The sequence below is a fragment of the Camelus dromedarius genome, chromosome 12 (genome assembly GCF_036321535.1).
Source record: "Camelus dromedarius isolate mCamDro1 chromosome 12, mCamDro1.pat, whole genome shotgun sequence".
Taxonomy (NCBI): domain Eukaryota; kingdom Metazoa; phylum Chordata; class Mammalia; order Artiodactyla; family Camelidae; genus Camelus; species Camelus dromedarius.
Genome location: NC_087447.1, coordinates 47,527,606 through 47,545,109, shown reverse-complemented (window position 1 = coordinate 47,545,109; position 17,504 = coordinate 47,527,606). Strand labels below are relative to the sequence as shown.

At 46.0% G+C, this 17,504-nt stretch overlaps 1 long non-coding RNA gene across 2 annotated transcripts; it reads left to right on the top strand.

Annotated features, from left to right (window-relative positions):
* Positions 1-8: 8 nt before the first annotated feature.
* Positions 9-11,084, top strand: LOC135322671 (uncharacterized). 2 transcript variants are annotated; one of them, XR_010383418.1, is made up of 4 exons: positions 9-857; positions 8,042-8,190; positions 8,395-8,479; positions 10,386-11,084. It is a non-coding gene; the product is annotated as an uncharacterized LOC135322671 (long non-coding RNA). The 2 variants fall into 2 exon arrangements; XR_010383417.1 differs by lacking the exon at positions 8,395-8,479 and having other exon boundaries at positions 48-857.
* Positions 11,085-17,504: the final 6,420 nt, after the last annotated feature.

The following is a 17,504-nucleotide window of genomic DNA, read 5'->3' as shown; positions in this document are numbered from 1 at the left end:
GTGACGTCAGGGGGCGGGCAGCAGCGGGGAATCCCCGGATTGTTCTAAGAGGGTTCTTGAGGGGAGAAAGGAACGAAAACCTGGAGGGAAGCAGCCCCCAGAGTCGGACCACCCGGACCCCACAGAAAAGTCTCCCCTGAGTGGGGTCTCCTGTCGCTGTCGGGACAGTGATCGGGGATCAGGATCGGAGAGGACAGGGCGGTTTCGCCCACGCCTGTTGGTGCGCTCCGCAGGCGGGGCCTCCGGGGCCAGTGTTCCTTAACCCCACCGCGCCCGGACCGAAATCAACAGTAACTGGCGCTCTGGACATGGCTGCGCTCTAAGCTGGGGACCTGAAGACCCCTTCACACCCGGACCCTGCCCTCGAGGTGCTCAAGATCTGTGACGGGAGGCAACACAGACACAAGGCAGACAACATATGACAGAGAGATAAGAAAGCACGGAGGAGAAAGGGACTGAAGGGACGAGGCCCTGCTTTGCGGAGGTGATGCGTTGGGTCGCGAGGGATGCTATAGGAATTGGCCAGGAGGAGAGAAAAGAGGATTCCAGGCAGCGGGAAGAACAAATGCAGTTCAAAAACTTCCAGCAGATTTGAGCCTGGAAGAACAAGAGGCAGGACCGCCCTTGTGGGAAGAAAGGTTTAGGGGTCCAGTTCGTCGCAGAAAATTTATGACCCTGAGAGTAAAGGGATGCAGCGGATTCATCTAGCAACCCCTGGCCCAGAGGAGAGAAGAAGGTTGTCTCAGATTTCACAGGACTGGATGGCCGAGCTGGCCAGCAACCCAGTATCCTGACTCAGGGCTCAACCGGTGACTCTATTTGGGCGGCCTCTGGAGGAGCAGCAGCGTTTCCTGCAGGTATACTTGACAGTGAATCATGGGTTTGCAGGGAACTGTGATGAAACTGTCTCCAGCAGCGCCCCTGTCCGGAGCCCTGCAGACAGGCTGGTGTGAAAAATGAGGGATTCACTGGAGCCAAGCAGGCAGTGGAGGTGACAGATCTCTTGAAATGCAGATGGGGATAGTCATGACTTGATAAGTTGTAAATGCCGATGACACTGCAGGAGAGTGTCCCCTGCTCTGCTTTGAAACCACAGTGAACTTGGCTCAGTACCTCCTATGCCATTGGCTTTGACCCTCATTTCCTCTGCACATGCTATGCCTGCTGTTTAGAACACCTTTCCTTCTAGTGGGCCTGGCTCCTACTCATGGGTCACCTCCTCCAAGAAATCTTTCCTGCCCCTGCACTGAGTTAAGCCTTCTCTGACCTCAGCCCCAGCCCAACACTAGCCTATGTATTGAAGAAACGGGTGGTGGGTGTTAATGTTAACTAGAAGTGCCCAGGAGAAGGCCATGATACCCATGGAGGCTCAGGGCCAGTTGGTGACAGTGATGAATTTCCTTTAGGACTGGCTAACTTGCAGGTGCCTAGGGACACCATCAATGGAGCAGGGTCTGTGTTCATCGAAGGGTGTATTATCAGGGTTCTGCCAACCTGTGAGGTACAGAGGTGCTATTTCTCTCAGTTGGAGAATCATATTGGGGTCAGGCGTTCCTAACCCTTTTCTGACTCACAAAGCACTCCTAGGAAATTTAAAATAATTTTGTCGTTTTTGAATAGTATATGATAAAGAAGTTATTGATTTTGACTAAAATATTTATCTTTTATTTTTAGAATAGGAAAGGTTGTATTATAAAATTGACTTAAAATTTTAGATAATATTCATAATATATGAAGATAAATTTCTACATTTCACATTTAACATGCTATTTAAATTATCTTTAATTATGTTAGAAAACCATGATTCAATGACCAGTAAATATATAAGTGATAATATCATGATTTAGAGACCTAATGTACTTTAGAATATAGTTTGAAACTTGCACCTGGGTTAAGCATCTCCCAGCAGCCAGAGTGATTGTTTAAAAACCTAAATCAGCTCGTGTTAGTCTACTCAAAACCCTCCTAAGGCTTTTCAGCACATTCAGAGCAAATCCTGAAGACCTTTCTGTGGTCTTCAAAGCCCTGCATGGTCTAGCTCCTGCCCACATTGCTGACCTTGACTCTCTCTACTCTTTGAATAAAGCCCTATTCATAACCCTGAAATCACTGCCATACTCAGTTCCACTGTGGAACGTTTGCCCTGGTTGTCCCCTATTCCTAGTGTTCTTCCTCCTGAACTTTTAGGGACTGGCTCCTGCCTACCAGTCAGATTCAGAAGACCTTCCCTGTTCACCCAGTCTGAAATAGCCCCATCCCAGTCAATGTCTACAAATCATCTAGTTGTTCTTCCTTTCAGAGCACTTATCACTCTCAGAAAGGATCCTGTTTCTGTGTCTGTTCAGTTGTTTGTGACCTATCTCTCCTACCAGGCTGAAAGCTTCAGGAGAGCTGGGATCAAGTCAGCCTTGATCCCACCTCTGTCTTGAAGCATCAGCTGACTAGATGATCAGTACATATTTATTGCTGTGGTATCAAAAATATACAAAATATACAAAAACAGTTCTCATGACCTAGTGCTTAGAAGTTTTAAATTCAAAGCTGTAACTTTTTTTTTTTAATTTTGGGGAGGTGTAGGTAACTAGATTTATTACTTTTTATTTTATTAATTTTTTTAATGGAGGTACTGGAGATTGAACCCAGGACCTTGTGCGTGCTAAGTACGCAGTCCACCGCTGAGCTATAACCTCCCCCCAAAACTGTAAGTATTTTTAATTGAAAAAGAAATCACACGCACTTAGCCAAAAATTCAAAGAGTATAAGAGTGAGCCTCTTTGCTTCACACCTTCATGTTGGTTAGCATAGGACAGGCTGGTCAGTGATCTTTTGGTTATCTACTACTCAATACAACTATTTCTTAATAGCTCTCATGATTCTGAGTGTTGGCTGAGCTCAGGTGATTTTTGCTTTGAGTCTCACATGGCTGTAGTCACAACCAGGCCTGGAGTTATATTAAGACTCAGCTGGGCTGGTGGCTAATAATGCCTCACTCACTTGGCTGGCAGGAGATGCTGGCTGTTGGCTGGAAGGTGGATTAGAGCTGAAAACGAAAGCACCTACCTGTGGTCCCTCCACATGGCTTAGGTCTCTAGCCATGTGGCTAGATTCAGAGAGAAAGCATCCCAAAACAAGCATTCCAACAGACAGGAAGAAAGCTGCTGGTCTCCTAAGGCTTGAGCCCAGATGTTGGTACAGCATCACTTCCTCTGTGTTCTGTTGGTCAGGGCAGTCCCAGTCCAGTCCAGATTCAAGGATATAGACCCCAGCATTCAATGAAAGGAGTGTCAAAGAGTTTCTGGCCATCTTTAACCCACTACATGTGGTACCAAATAAACCTTCAAATGTCAGTGGCTTAAAACACAAAAGTTTATGTCTCCCCTACATCCCAATGTCGGGTAGACCATGTTGGTGTACTGTTCTCCAACAGAGGCTCAGATCCAAGCTGCTTCCACCTAGCATCTCCATCACTGCAGTTCTTTAATCCCAACTTTTTGGATGGGACACAGGTTGGGGCATGGGGGGAGGGAGAGAGTGGGGAAAAACGTTCACACTGACACTTAATTGACATGGACCTGAAGTGACACGTTCTTCTGCCCACACCTTCATTGGTGGGATCACATCTACTAGGAAGGTTAGGAAATGTAGCCTTCCCATGCTCCCTGGAAGAGAAAATGGGCATGAACACATCATTGTTGCTTACACACACCAATTTTCCAGTCTCCTCCTCACAAAGCATGAGTATTACCAATTTAGTGTGTTTTAGAAATATTTATGCATGCACAAGAATATAAAAACACAAATGTAGCATTTACACACTGTTCTACATGTTGCTTCCTTATATAGCAATATACTTTCAATGTATCTTACAGAACTTTCCATTTCAGAATATATAGATATACTTCATTCCTTTTACAGCTGCATAGTATTTCATTATATAGATGTATATATACATAAATCAGTCCCATATCGATAAATATTTAGGCTATTTCCAATTATTTGCTCTTACTATGCTACACTGTACACTCTTGTTTATAGATTTCTGCTTAACTGTGTTAGTAAACCTGTAGGAAAGTTTCTGTAAGTAATACTTAGAAAATATATATATATTCAGAAGTTATTATATATCCCAATAATATCCAATTAGAAAATGTAGTAAAAATGAAGTCATTCACAACAGCTACAAAAACTAATATACTTAGGAATAGACCAAGAAAAAATTTACTAGCTGCAAATGAACAACATAAATTAATTTGTTTGTATCAATTATATACTTAATGTATCTTAATGCAATCAATTGAATTAACTAAAGGACATAAAAGAATACCCAAATGAAAGAAAATATATAATATGTTTGGGGTTGGGAAGACTAAAAATAAAAATATAATTTACACAAATTATGAATTAATATATTCCCATTGAAATTCTAATGGGATATCATTTTTATGGAATTTATCAAGTTATTTCTAAAACTGATCTCAAAAAAGAATACCCAAGAAAAAATTTTTTAAGAATGAGGAAAGACTATATAATGAATATGGCCTGCTGTTGCTTCAAAAATAGGCAAGATTAATAATAGAATAGAGACCAGAAATAGATCCTCCCATGTACATATTTAATATAAGATGAAGGTGGCCTTTCAAATAAATGGAAACCAGGAGTCTCTTCAATAATTACTATAAAGACTATGAAGTTATCCAGCTAGAGAAAAAAATATAGTTCAAATTTTTACTTCACACCATATGACAAAGTAAATTCCAGGTAGATTATATTACATTATGACCCATAATCATAAAATGATAAAGATATTAGAAACAAATACAATAATTTACCTATAACCTAGGGATAGGGAAGACCTTCCTAAACAATATGCAAAGCAGAAAAATCATAAGAGAAAAGATAATTTAACCACATTAAAATGTAAAATTTTTGAGCAATAGAAGTCACCATACGTTATCAAAATTCCAAGAGCCTTCTTTGCAGACATGGAAATGCCAATCCTCAAATTTATATGGAATCTCAGGGGGCCCTGAACAGCCAAAACAATCTTGAAAAAGGACAAAGTTGAAGGACTTCACACTTTAAGATATACTACGAAGGTACAATAGTAAAAATAAGGTGGTACCGGCATAAAGATACACACATGGACCATTAGAATAGGATTCAGATCCAGAAATAAACCCATACGTCTATGGTCAATTGATTTTTGACAAGGATGCCAACTCGATTCAATGGGGGGAAATTGTTTCTTCAACAAATGGTGCTGGGACAACAGGATTTCTAGATGCAAAAGGATAGAATTGGACACTTCCCTCACACCATAAACAAAAAACTAACTCAAATTGGATTGGAGATCAAAACTTAACAGCTAAAACTATTTTAAAAAAAATCTTTGAAGACCCATTGGGGGAAATCTTCATGACAATGATTTCATGAATAGGATACCAAAGGTACAGACAACAAAGGGAAAAAAGAACTTTTGTGCATCAAAGGATATGATCAAGAAAGTAAGGAGACAATGTATAGAATAGGAGAAAGTATTTGCAAATATATATATCTGATAAGGGTTCAGTGTCCAGAATATATAAAGAACTCCTAAAACTCGACAACCACAAAGATAATGAAATTCAACAAATGAGCACAAAGGGAAAAAATGTTTTTTTAATTTTTTAAAATGAGCAAAGGATTGGAAAAGACATTTCTCAAAAAGAAAAAAAGAAAAGATATACAAAAGGCCAATAAACACATGAAAAGTTTCTCAATGTTATTATTCATTAGGGAAATGCAATCAAAAACACAACGAGATACCAGCTTATGCCTACTAGGATGGCTATAACAAAAAAAATTTTTTTTTTCAATGGAAAATAACAAGCATTGGCAAGGATGTGAAGAAATTGGAACCTTTGGGCATTGCTGGTGGGAATGTAAAATAGTGCAGCCACTGTGGAAAAGTTTGATGGTTTCTCAAAAAGTTAAACATAGAACCTACAATATAACCCAGAAACTCCACTCCTAGGTTTACTGAAGGCAGGGACTCAAAGAGATATTTGTACACCTAGGTTTATAGTAACATTATTCACAATAGCCAAAAGGTGGAAACAACTCCAGTGTCCATCAACAGATGAATGGATAAACAAAATGTGATTTATACCATACAATGCAATATCCTTCAGCCGAAAAAAGGAATAAAGTTCTAATACATGCTACCACCTGTATGAACGTTGAAAACTGATGCTACATGAAATAAGTCAGACACAAAAGGACAGATATTTTATGATTCCACTTATATAAGATATATAGGATAGGCAAATTCATGGAGACAGAATGTAGATTAGAAATTACTGCGGCTAGAGGGAGGAAATGGGTAGTTATTGCTTAATGTTTACAGAATTTCTGTTTGAGATGATGAAACAGTTTTGGAAATAGTGGCAATGGTTGTACAACATTGTGAACATAATTAATGCCACTGAATTATTGCATACTTAAAAATAAGGTGGTAATTTTATGTTATACATATTTTCTCAGAAAAAAAGGACACTATATACAAAGTAAAAGAAGAGTCAGTAGATGAGGAGCAAATACTTTCAACATATTTAACAAATTTTTAAAATCCAGAAGATATATACAACTTCCTTAAGTCAACTAAAGAACAGAAAACCCAATATAAAAATGAGCAATGACTTTTATCAGAAGAAGAAAAATAAGTGGTTCACAAAAAATAAAACTCTGCACAACTAGGGAAATTTAAGTTAAAGTACGAATGAGACGTCATTTTTCATTCATCCAGTTGGCAAAAATTAAGAAATTAATTTTCAGATTTGGTGAGGGTGTGGGGAAATGGAACCATCATTCCTGCTGGTGGGAGTATAAGCAGGTCTAACCTCTCAGGAGGGCACTTTGGCCATGTTACACACACACACACCCATACACACATAGACACTCACACAAACATAACCTTGGCCCCAGCAGTTGCACTCCACAGTGTATGATAGGATGAATGCTTATATATAAGGTACATCCACAAGATGGGATTCAGTGCAATCCAGAGAAGGAACTGGGTGGGAGTGTATATAGCTCAGTGGTAGAGTGTGTGCCTAGCATGCATAAGGTCCTGGGTTCAATCCCCAGTACCTCCATTTGAAAATAAGTAAGACCTAATTACCTTCCCACCCCCCACCCCCACCTCAAATAGGTAAAACAAAGAAGGAGCTGGGTCTGTGTGTCCTAACATTGGAAACATATGTCTGAAATACTTCATACTTCTTAAAATCCTACAGGTTTATTTTTTGTTTCTAATGTTTATATTTTGTTTCTAAATGATGAGATTAAAGGTTCAAACTGCTGCTTACAAGCAGTTTTCACAAATGACACCTGTGAGAGTAGGCTGGCTTTATTCTCGATATATGAAAAGCCAAATGGGATATGATCCACTTTTTTTTTTTCCGTTTTTCTGGCTGTGACTTTGCAGTCTTAGCGGCATCTAGATATGCTATGTATGAATTTTGATTGGGTAAATGCAAGAATCTGCATCTTAGAACAATCATCTTAAAACAAAGGTTTATTTCTATGTTTTAAATAGTTGTTTATGTCTAATCGATGGCCCACCAAGGATTATAAATTAAATAATATAGAACTAAAAATAAAATGGTTTAAAAGTGTGAAATGGTCAAAACACTCAGGGTTTGAGGGAAGTAAGTTCATCTGTAGCTAATGGAGTCCTGAGACCCCTAACCTTCCCTACACCCCATATATGCACACTGTTGACTATTGCTTTAAAGGAAAAAAGAGACTATTGCATTTGGAATGGGGTAAAGTGAAACTATACCCACCAAGGAGAGAAACTTGTGATTTGGGCATCATTCAATATGGGCGAATATAAACAATGCTTTGAAATGGGCAGGAAAGGGAAGAATGACCCCTTTTTATCTTCTAAGAAGTTAGATCAAACTTCTTTGGTAGCTGAGATGTGGCAGAGGGGAGTGGGATGAAGGGTTCTTCACAAGGAAGTTAAGTCGCCAAGATGTTGAAATCTGTTTTGTTTTAGATGTGCTCAAGAGAAAACCAAGCACAGCCCAAGAAGAAGCTTCCTCCTACGGTTCTCAACCTCCCTCCCCGCAGCAGACAGGCCACACCTCACCCCTCTGTAGAGTGGGTCCAGGCTCAGTGAAGGCAGGTGGCTGTGAAATTCCCAAGGTGCCAGTAGGGCCTGGATGGGCTGGGGATGACACTGGAAATGCTTCAAGGGAGGGGACCATGAGAGATGAGGAGGAAGAGACAGGATCCCTTCAGCAGCCTCCTTCTTGAGGCCCCACCCATTACCAAAGTCTCAGGGAAAAGGGGCAGAGTAATTCAGACCTGTATTCCACCTGCACCCCCATTCCCTCCCAACTTTCTAAGGTTTTAGGATGCTGGCCTATGTGAAAAGCAGCTGATCCAATGTGATGCAGTTTGAGGACAATGAGTGAAAAGGTACCTGACCCAGGTGAGGAGTGTCCCCACACATCTCACGGTGAGAGGTGGTCAGTACCCAGTTCTTACTTGGAACACAGCAGTGAAGAGTGGTCACCAAAACAAAACAAAACAAAACAAAACAAAACAACCTATATTAAACACACTAAGTTTAAGGAACCTGAGCCAACCAGAAGCAGATGTCTCAGCAGTCAGAGAAAGGCCTGAGCCATAAATTGTGGAGCCATCAGCTTATAGATGGAAGGGAAAGAGGTCATCCAAAGAGAGTATGCAGAGTGAAGAGAGAGCCTGTGACAGAACTTGGAGGACCCCAGTATTTCAGGGTGTCCTAATCCAGTCAGCCAAAGACTACCAGAGACAAATCCATTGTCCAGCATAGTCAGATTTATTGACCCATTGCTATGAGAAAGACAACACACCAGAGGAACCATGCAGTGTCCTACCAAACACAAAGGAAAAGAGAGTTCTTACAGGATTTGAGAGAGTGGTGGGATTAGGTGAAATTTAAATGAAGCAATATTTTGATGGCTCAAAGCAGAGCTGTGTGTAAAGGGGCCAACATCAGGTCTGGACTGCTCAGCAGACCCAGGGTCCTATTTCCTTGGAAACAGTGAAGTTAAGATAGATGTGGAATATGATGTTCAGAAATCCCTTATCTGAATCTCTGCACGTGGGTTGTAAATCCTGTCCATTTAGTGATTTAGCTCCTCTAGGCAAAAGTTTCATTCTTACTTATATAATTTCAAACAGCAAAGTTTCTGATAGTCTATTACTTTAGAAAACAAAGTTGTTCAGTGAGTAAGAAAGAAGTAGTCACTCAAAGGAGGGGGTTGTTATGACATTTTTATAGCTGCAGTTATGTCCCTGGGAAAAATATTATTTCCTATTAATTTTGCAGCTAGCTTTATCTGTGTCTCTTATTCCAGCCGGATGAATACCACAGTAGATTTTTACAGTCCGAACTATTTTTAGGTTTTCAAAGGACACACAATGGAGGAGGAATCTGCAAAGACTAAGTGTAGTGAGTAGGCAGTGTGGACAAAAAAATGTTGCCTTCCTCCTCAGTAAACAAAGAATGTTGCCTGCCATTGAGCCATCAGCCATTACAGCCACCCAACAGTGCACCCAGAGGGGAATTCAGGAAACTGGCCCTAGATATTTAAGATGCATATCAAAGCAATAATTTCAGTGAGCTCAGACTCTTGCATCTTCTCATACATAGAAAGGCACTAAAATCATTAACTTGAGATGTCTGGTTTTTGTTTGATAAGCAGTAACCTTTTGATGTTCAATTACATCAACTTGGTTGGTTGTTTTTTTCCAGAAAAACTCCTGCCTCCTCCCTTACCTCTTAGGAACAGTCCCCTCAGAGCTATCTGAGAGGCTGCCATTCCTGGCTATGGATCTTAGTACCGCTGAGAATAAAACATAATTCTCAACTTTTAGATTGTGTACTTTTCTTAGTTGGCAGTAGGAAGAAAACTAAAGTTTTAAGTCTCACAAAGCAGGAAGGTAATTGTTGGTACTGAACACTAAGAAGTCTAGTATACGGTGCCGCTGCCCAAAACGGTAGCCACTAGCTACAGATAGCTATTTAAAGTAATTGTTTTCAAAATATTTTAAAAATAAATTCAATTAAGTTTTTTCTTCCTCCACCGCACGTAGCCTCATGTAAATGTCCAGTAGCCACAAACTAGTCGCTACTGTATTGGACAGTGCAGATATAGAATATTTCCATCATCACAAACAGTTCTTTAGAACAACAGTAAGAGAACTGAGAATCCCGGGCGACAGTGACTGCTGTAAGTGTAGTTTCCAAAGAGTGATGGGGTGGAAGCCGTGCGGGAGGTGCGGACAGGTAGTGAGTAGTATTCTTTCTAAAACTCAGCCCTAACAGCGCTACTTTTTTCCTGTGACAGCTACAGTGTAACTCATGCAGACCTGGAACCCACAGCCCAGGCTCAGAACGCTTGGTTCTACCGCTTCGCGACGTTTCCTGGCCGGTACAAACTCACTACGGTTCCCAAACTCCATCTCCCAACATGACCTGGGCACTTCTTCTGCAACTCTGGCTCTTGGACTTCTGGGAAATGTAGTTTTCACAGCGCTCCAACTCCACAGAGGTTCTAGCGGAGAACTAAGGCTCCCGTAAGGCAGTGCGTGGGCCGTTCGCTGCGGCCGCCATGTTTGCCCTGAAGGGTGCCAGAATCGGCCCTCGCGGGTTAGCGCAACCGTGACCAACTATAGCCACGGATATAGCCAACTATATCCGGGAAGAGGAGCATCGCGACCGTGCTGTGCCTCCCTCTGCCACTGCTTAGATCTCTGCTGCTCTGGGGTTGTGGAGACGTCTCAACAGAAGCGGAGCTGACAGGGCCCCGGGAAGCCATGGTGACAGAGCAGCCACAACCTCTGGGGGACTTGGGGTCAACATCAACCAGCCCGCTGCCCGAGGGCCATTGGGCGGGCCTGACGGGAAGCGCAGGCGCAAATGCAGGGCCTCGAGGCGTCTGTAAACACCCAAGAGCGCCTGCGCAAACGGAGTGTTTCGGGATGGCCACGTGGGGGCGCCCTAGCGAAGATAACAGTTAATAAATAGTAACGTAACGGCCCTGTTACCTTTCTGTTGTCTTTTCTCATGATTTGCAAAGCACAGCCCCCTTCATTGCCCCTCTTAATTTGATTCTCAGAGCAGTCATTTTACCTGTAGGGCAATGGGTCAGAGAACGTCACACAGCCAAAGTCCTAGCATCATAGAGTGTGAAGGACTACAAATGATTCAGGATTCAACGACTCTAGCAAGGACTCTAGTCCTGGTTCTGACTCTGACTTGCTTAGGACCCTGGGTAATTCTGTTCCACTGAGGACCTAAGCCTTCTCATTTATAAGTGGAAATAGATTATTGGAAAGATCAAATCAGATCCAGGAAACAAAATTCCCAAGCAATCTATAAAGGCAAAAGGTTATTATAGTTGGGCGATTGCAGATTGAGGGGCCAATTCCTCATTCTACAAATTGCAAAACTGAGGGCCCCAAGACGGGGAGGAGCTTGCCCCAGGTCTCAGAGTCTATGAATAAGGGCTAAAGCCCAGCCTTCCTGCCTTTGGGCCTGGAGCCCCTCCCTGCACCCTAAGGATTACTGTCTTTGGATACAGGCTTAGAGAGACCAACTGTACTCAGAGTCTGAGTCCCTAGTCCCAATCCTTCTCCTACCTACCTGGACCTAGTGGAGGAGGGCCCTACTCTGTTGAGATGACTGCCAAAGGCAGGAAGCTAACGAGAAGCTGGAGAATCCTGGAGAAAGAGGACAGTGTTGCTGGAGCTGTACAGACCCTGCTTCTCAGGTGAGTGGCCCAGGTAAGGGAAGGAACCCAGGTGTGACAAATGAAGTGGTGATGTTAAGCAGACAGACCCTGAATGGAAAAGAGTGGGAGGGCATTGGGCTCTGTTTCTCAGCCTGGGAGGCAGTAGTGCTCAAGTGATTCCAGTTGGGGCCAGTGACAGCTGGAGGTGATACCTGGGCTGGCCTGGGTAATAAGGAGAAGAAGTGATGCTCACTGAGCTGAGGCTGTAGGAGCCACTCCCCCAGCCACATGGAGCAGGCAGGTGGCACTGTGGGCACACCATACCACCCCCTGAATTAGGCAGCTACCCACCAGGGAAGTGAACTTTCTCCGTCCCTTGGAGCTGGGCTCCACAGTTGTTACTCTCCAGAGTGCTCTGAGAGATCCTGGACATAGGTGTGGGACGGGGCTGAGAGACCCTAAGGTCCAGTTGCAGATGGGACTTCCTCAGGCAAGTCATGAAAGGCAGTGTTTGTAGAAATAGAAATTCAAGATCCTTCCCACCTCCAAGTATCTAATTCTCTGGACCTTCACTTACCATCTCTGTTTTCAGCCAGGGAAACTGAGGCCAAAGGAGGAAAGGACTCTTTTAAGGATACACAATGGGTTGGGGTAGACTAGACTAGGACAAAGATCTTTCCATTACATGGCAGTAATCAAACATCTTCATCAAACATTTATTGAGTGTCTAATGTATACTCTGAGAAGAGCTACCTTAGGGTAAAACAGAAGGCAGGCTTGCAGTCAGACCTACCATTTAATCAGCCTTCCCAGTGACTTAACGTCGTGACCGTCGGCAAGTCACTTCTCTAGTCTGAGCCTCATTGTCTGTAGAATCGGGGTGGTAAGCCTTATCCAGGGCTGTCTGGATGTATAACTATGAATTAAATGAGTTAAGGTCTGTTAAGTGCATAGAACAGCACCTGGCTTGTGGTATGCACTCAGTAAACATTAGCCACTGTTGTTACTCATGAACACAGGTGGAGGCTAGATGCGGATAGGTTCTCATAGAGCCCAGCAGGGGCAGAGATGCAGCAGTCCCACGTCTGTCCATCTCCCAGATACCTCTACTCTGTGCCCTGGGAGCCTGCATTTCTGAAAGTGGAGGGAGGCACTCACATATCCATTTCCTCCTCTGGCCCTGGGAACCTAGCAGGGAGCATTTTACACCTCTGCATGTGTGTGATTCGTTTCCCCACAGCCTGAGTCCAGAATTAAGGTGATTCTTGTCCAAAGCTGCACAATACAGCCCTGGGCAGTGAGACCAGAACCAGACCCTGGGCTCTCTCCAGCCCCTTCAGTGTGTGAGGTCATGCATGATCCTTTCCTCTCTTCAAGACAGAAGTCCAAAAAGGCTGTCAGCAGGGGCTTGTGTGTCCCTTGTACAGAGCAATTGCTGGGGACAGAGAGAAGCCTGGGTAGCAGGCAGGGCCCAACATCAGATAACCCTACCCCCAGCCCCCTCTGTTTGAAGGTAGAGGTCTGTGGCTCAGTGGCAATTCAGCTCTGGTCCAAGTCTCCGTAATGGAGATCTGGTTCAAACCCCTTATTTGTAGAGAAAGAAAGAGAAGCCCAGAGAAGCCAAGAACTCATGCAGAGCCCCACAGTCAGAGCCACTCCCCCAGCCACATGGAGCAGGCAGGTGGCACCGTGGGCACACCATACCACCCCCTGAATTAGGCAGCTACCCACCAGGGAAGTGAACTTTCTCCGTCCCTTGGAGCTGGGCTCCACAGTTGTTTCTCTGGAAGTGAGTCTGGGCCAGAACTCAGGTATCTTGATGTTAGGCCAGGGCTCTTCCCAGCAGCTGATTTGGAAGGGGCAAGGCTTGGCTCCACCTCTCCTTCCCCACTGACACCACTGACTGCTTGGAGTCAGCCTCAGGTGCAGTCACCTGCGTGGACAATGGTTGGAGAGTAGCAGGGTGGGCGTGGGTGCAGGGACAGGTAAAGGGAGGGGGAGCATAGGACCTGGTCAGAGAGACACCCAGAGCTGACCTGGGGGCGGGTGGACTGGGGAGCTCTCCTCGTGTGTGTGGCTGCTGCAAGATTCTAGGCCCTTATTAATCAGTCTGAGGCAGCAGAAGATAAAAATACCGTGGGAGCATACTCCTGGAGGAGGGGAGCAAAGCAGATTCAGGAATGAGTCACAGAGCCCAAGCCCTAAATTTAGAAGGTGCTGAAGGAGACAGCCTCCCCCGGGGGAGCACTGTGGAGATATCCTCTGACCGGGGGCACCAGGCCTCAGGTCAGGGGGCAGGGATTGGCAGGAGTCCCCTGCTCAGCAGAGCCTCGGGAAGCTGAGTGTGTTCTAGGCATGTTCCAGGTGTGGATTTTGCCCCCAGAATGAACCATGACCCAAGGCAGAGCCTTCAGCCCCACTCTCTGACAGAGCCCATACTGAAAACCTTCCAGGGAACCAGCCCCTGGAGTGTGGACTCAGTACTATCCTGCCTGCTGCCTGGGAAGGACCAGGCTCCCCGGGGCCTGCTGCTGTCCCAGCATCCAGTTGTCAGTCACTGAGGAGGGGGCTCTGCTGATGCAAGGAGCTTATGCCATTAAGTGCAGGTCCCCCCAAGGGGACCCATCCAGGCCTTTGTAGCTGTGTTTGGAATTGGGGAGTGAGGGAGGGGGACAAGATGTCATCATGCGTGCCCACTTCTGCTTTATTCTCCACCCTCCAGGCTCCAGGAGAACCCACTGTTTCCTTTCCTCCAGGTCAGAAGAGGGAGACACTGCCTCCAGGTCAAGGAGTAGAGACTTAGGTAAGAGGCCATGCCTTGGGGACAGCTGCCAGACCTGGGGGAAAGGGGCTCAGGAGACAAGAACTGATAGCAGCTGTGGTGCCTGTTGAGCATCATCGCTTGCCTGGCACTGTGCTAAGCACTCTATGTGCATTAATTCACTTCATCCTCATTGCAATGATACAAGTCCTACTAGCCTGTTCATTCTAGAAATAGGAGAACTGAGACCCAGAGAGGTTGAGTAACTTGTTCTAGATCACACAGTAATCGGTTCTCACCCAGGCATCCTGGCTCCCTAACCCAAGCTCTTAGCCATTAGGCTAGACTGCTGAGCAGGATATTTCACTCGTTCTGTCCCACCTCCTCTCCTGTCCTTCCCTCCTCATCCTCCAGTCCCTGTACTCAAGAGCCCTGGGAGCTTCCCTCTGGGCTTTGCAGGGTCTTACTGCCCTCAAGAGCACCCTCAGGCTTGGGGGAGAAAGGAGTCTAACACAGCTCCTTCCCACCTCCACTATGCAGGACTTCACAATTTACAGAGCCCTCCCACCTACCCCAGCCCAACGGAGAGGCATCTGGAGCACAACCACCTGGACAGGAAAACAGGCTAGAGAGAAGCAGGGTCTTGCCCAAGGTTGGCGCAGCCCAGTGTAGAACCGTGGAGACTCCTGTTTTGGGGGGCCCAGCCCAGATGGCCAGCACTGCCCTCTGCGTGCTGAGTCCTTCTGCTGATCATGTCTATTGGGCACTGCTGCCTGCAGGAATCCAGTTCGATTGCTGGGTTGATGCAACCTTCTGAAAGCCCTGGAGTTTCCTGTCAGAGGCTCCTAATCCATCTGTCTGACCCCAGGCCCTCCCCTCTGCTCTATGCTCAGGCTGGATGGCAGTGGGGGTATAGGCGTCTTTGTGTGTCTTTGTGTGTCCTCGGGGAGGACGAGGTTGTCTACGACGTTGTCTACCAAGGCAGGAACTCCAGCCCTGCAGCCACGGCCTCTTTTCTGGAAGCCCACACAAGTTCCTTCTTTTGGTTTCTTATTTTTTTAATATCAAAGCTGGGCCCTTGGCACCCTGACTCGGGACAGTTTCCACCCTCTGGGACTAGAGGGGAGTACTTAGGGTCACCCTTTGGATGGAGTGGGGTAGGGCGGAGGGTCTGCCCCCAAACTCCCTAGGCTATCATTCCTGAGGGGAGAGGCTCCTCTGAGAAGTCTGCTTGAGGAGCTCAGACCCACCCAAGGACACAGCCTGGCCCAGGTATAACGTGACTTCCCTCACACCCCCTCTGCCCCTACCAGGGGACCATTTGCTGGGCCTTATTTTCCTCATCTGTCAAATGGGGCTAATAGTCCCTGCATGACCTTCCACCTAAGGTTGTTTTGAAGGTTAGACAAAATGAGTATGGAAGACTCAGTCTGGCCCAGTGCCTCTTCACAGAGAGGATGTGTAGGTCCATGTGTCGGCGGGGAGGGGTGGGGGTGCAGCACATGCACACATGCGCTCAATACCTGTGAGTCATGTGCTGACTGCGCCTTCCCAGGGCAGGTGAGACTGAGGTCTGTGGGGGGCCTGGTGTAGCTCTTTGAGGTTTTGTGATGTGGACATGGCAGTGCCTCAGGTGTAAGGTTGCCAGATTTAACAAATATTCGGGACATATACTAAAAATGATTCTTTGCTAGTCTGAAAATCATATTGCACAAGGTGTCCTGTGTTTTATCTGGCAACTCTACTTGGGTGACCTGGTGTACCCAAGCCAGCGTACCTGTGTCGGGCACCCACTCAGGAGACTGAGATGGTGTGTGGCTGCGAGGGACTGTGACAGGACATCAGTGTGATGGTACACGGCTGTGACAGAGTCACCAGGAGGAGAGGGGATATGGGTGACTCTGTGTATACCTCTCTGTGACTCCCTCAGGCTCTAGCCACTCCCTCAGGGCAGTGTTTGGGCTGTTTGCTCAGTGAGGCCCAGCAGGGGTAGGAGACCCGCCCTGGGCAAACACTGAGATCCGGCTCCAGGTGGGACCGGGATGCCTATTGCCACCTGCCACCTAACTGTAAAGGATTTGTCTCTCTCAAGGCCAAGGCAGCCCTGGGGACTTTAGAGTGTTCCGTCATGTGCCCTTCCCGAGGGGCCTCTGGAATCACCTCTCTACTGCTTCCTGGTGACATCACACAGGTCATTGCCCAATCTTCTAGAATGGTGCCCCCAGGATACTGCCAAATTACCCTAGGCAACCTGGGAATTTTCTCCACCCAAACTGGCAGGCCCGGTGACTCCTGAGGAGGGGGGTGGGGGAAGTGGGGCCAAGTTGGGGGGCCTTCTTCTCATCTCCCAGAGGGGAGATTGAGGCAGCCATCCATCTGTCTGACTAGATGGTGAGTAGGAGGGAGCACCCAGGAGTAAGTCAAGACTTGCTGGCACTTCATTGTCCAACATCCTGGGCAGGGCGGGGGCCCTTGGGTGGAGGATGAATCTTGAAGCAGAGAGAGGGCACTGACTGTCCGAAGGTCACCCCCAGGAGAGTGAAAAGGATGGCATATAATGGGTGGCAGAGACAGAGACTTGGATTAGTAGCTGGGAGACCTAGGATCTTATCTCTGTCCCTATTGGCTGGGCGTTTGTTTCTCCATCTGAACAGTTCGAGGCTGGGGCCAGATGACAGTAGTCTGAGGGTCTTCAGTTCTGAGGGGGGACTCAGGGAGGGCAGTTAAGGTGAGTGCTAGGGACCAGGTCATGAATGGCTCCGGGCAGGTACCCTGACCCTGTTCTACAGCTAGCAGGGGGCAGTGAGCAAAGTCTGGTGTGACTCTCTCCAAACGCCCCCTACCCCATTCCACAAGTCCTGAGGTACTAGAGGTCCCCAGATGGGCTCTGACTTGCTTTGACTCAGGGGTGTCCCTGTGCCTCCCACACCTCAGCTGCTCTCTCTGTGAGGGGCACATGTAAGACCCAGCAC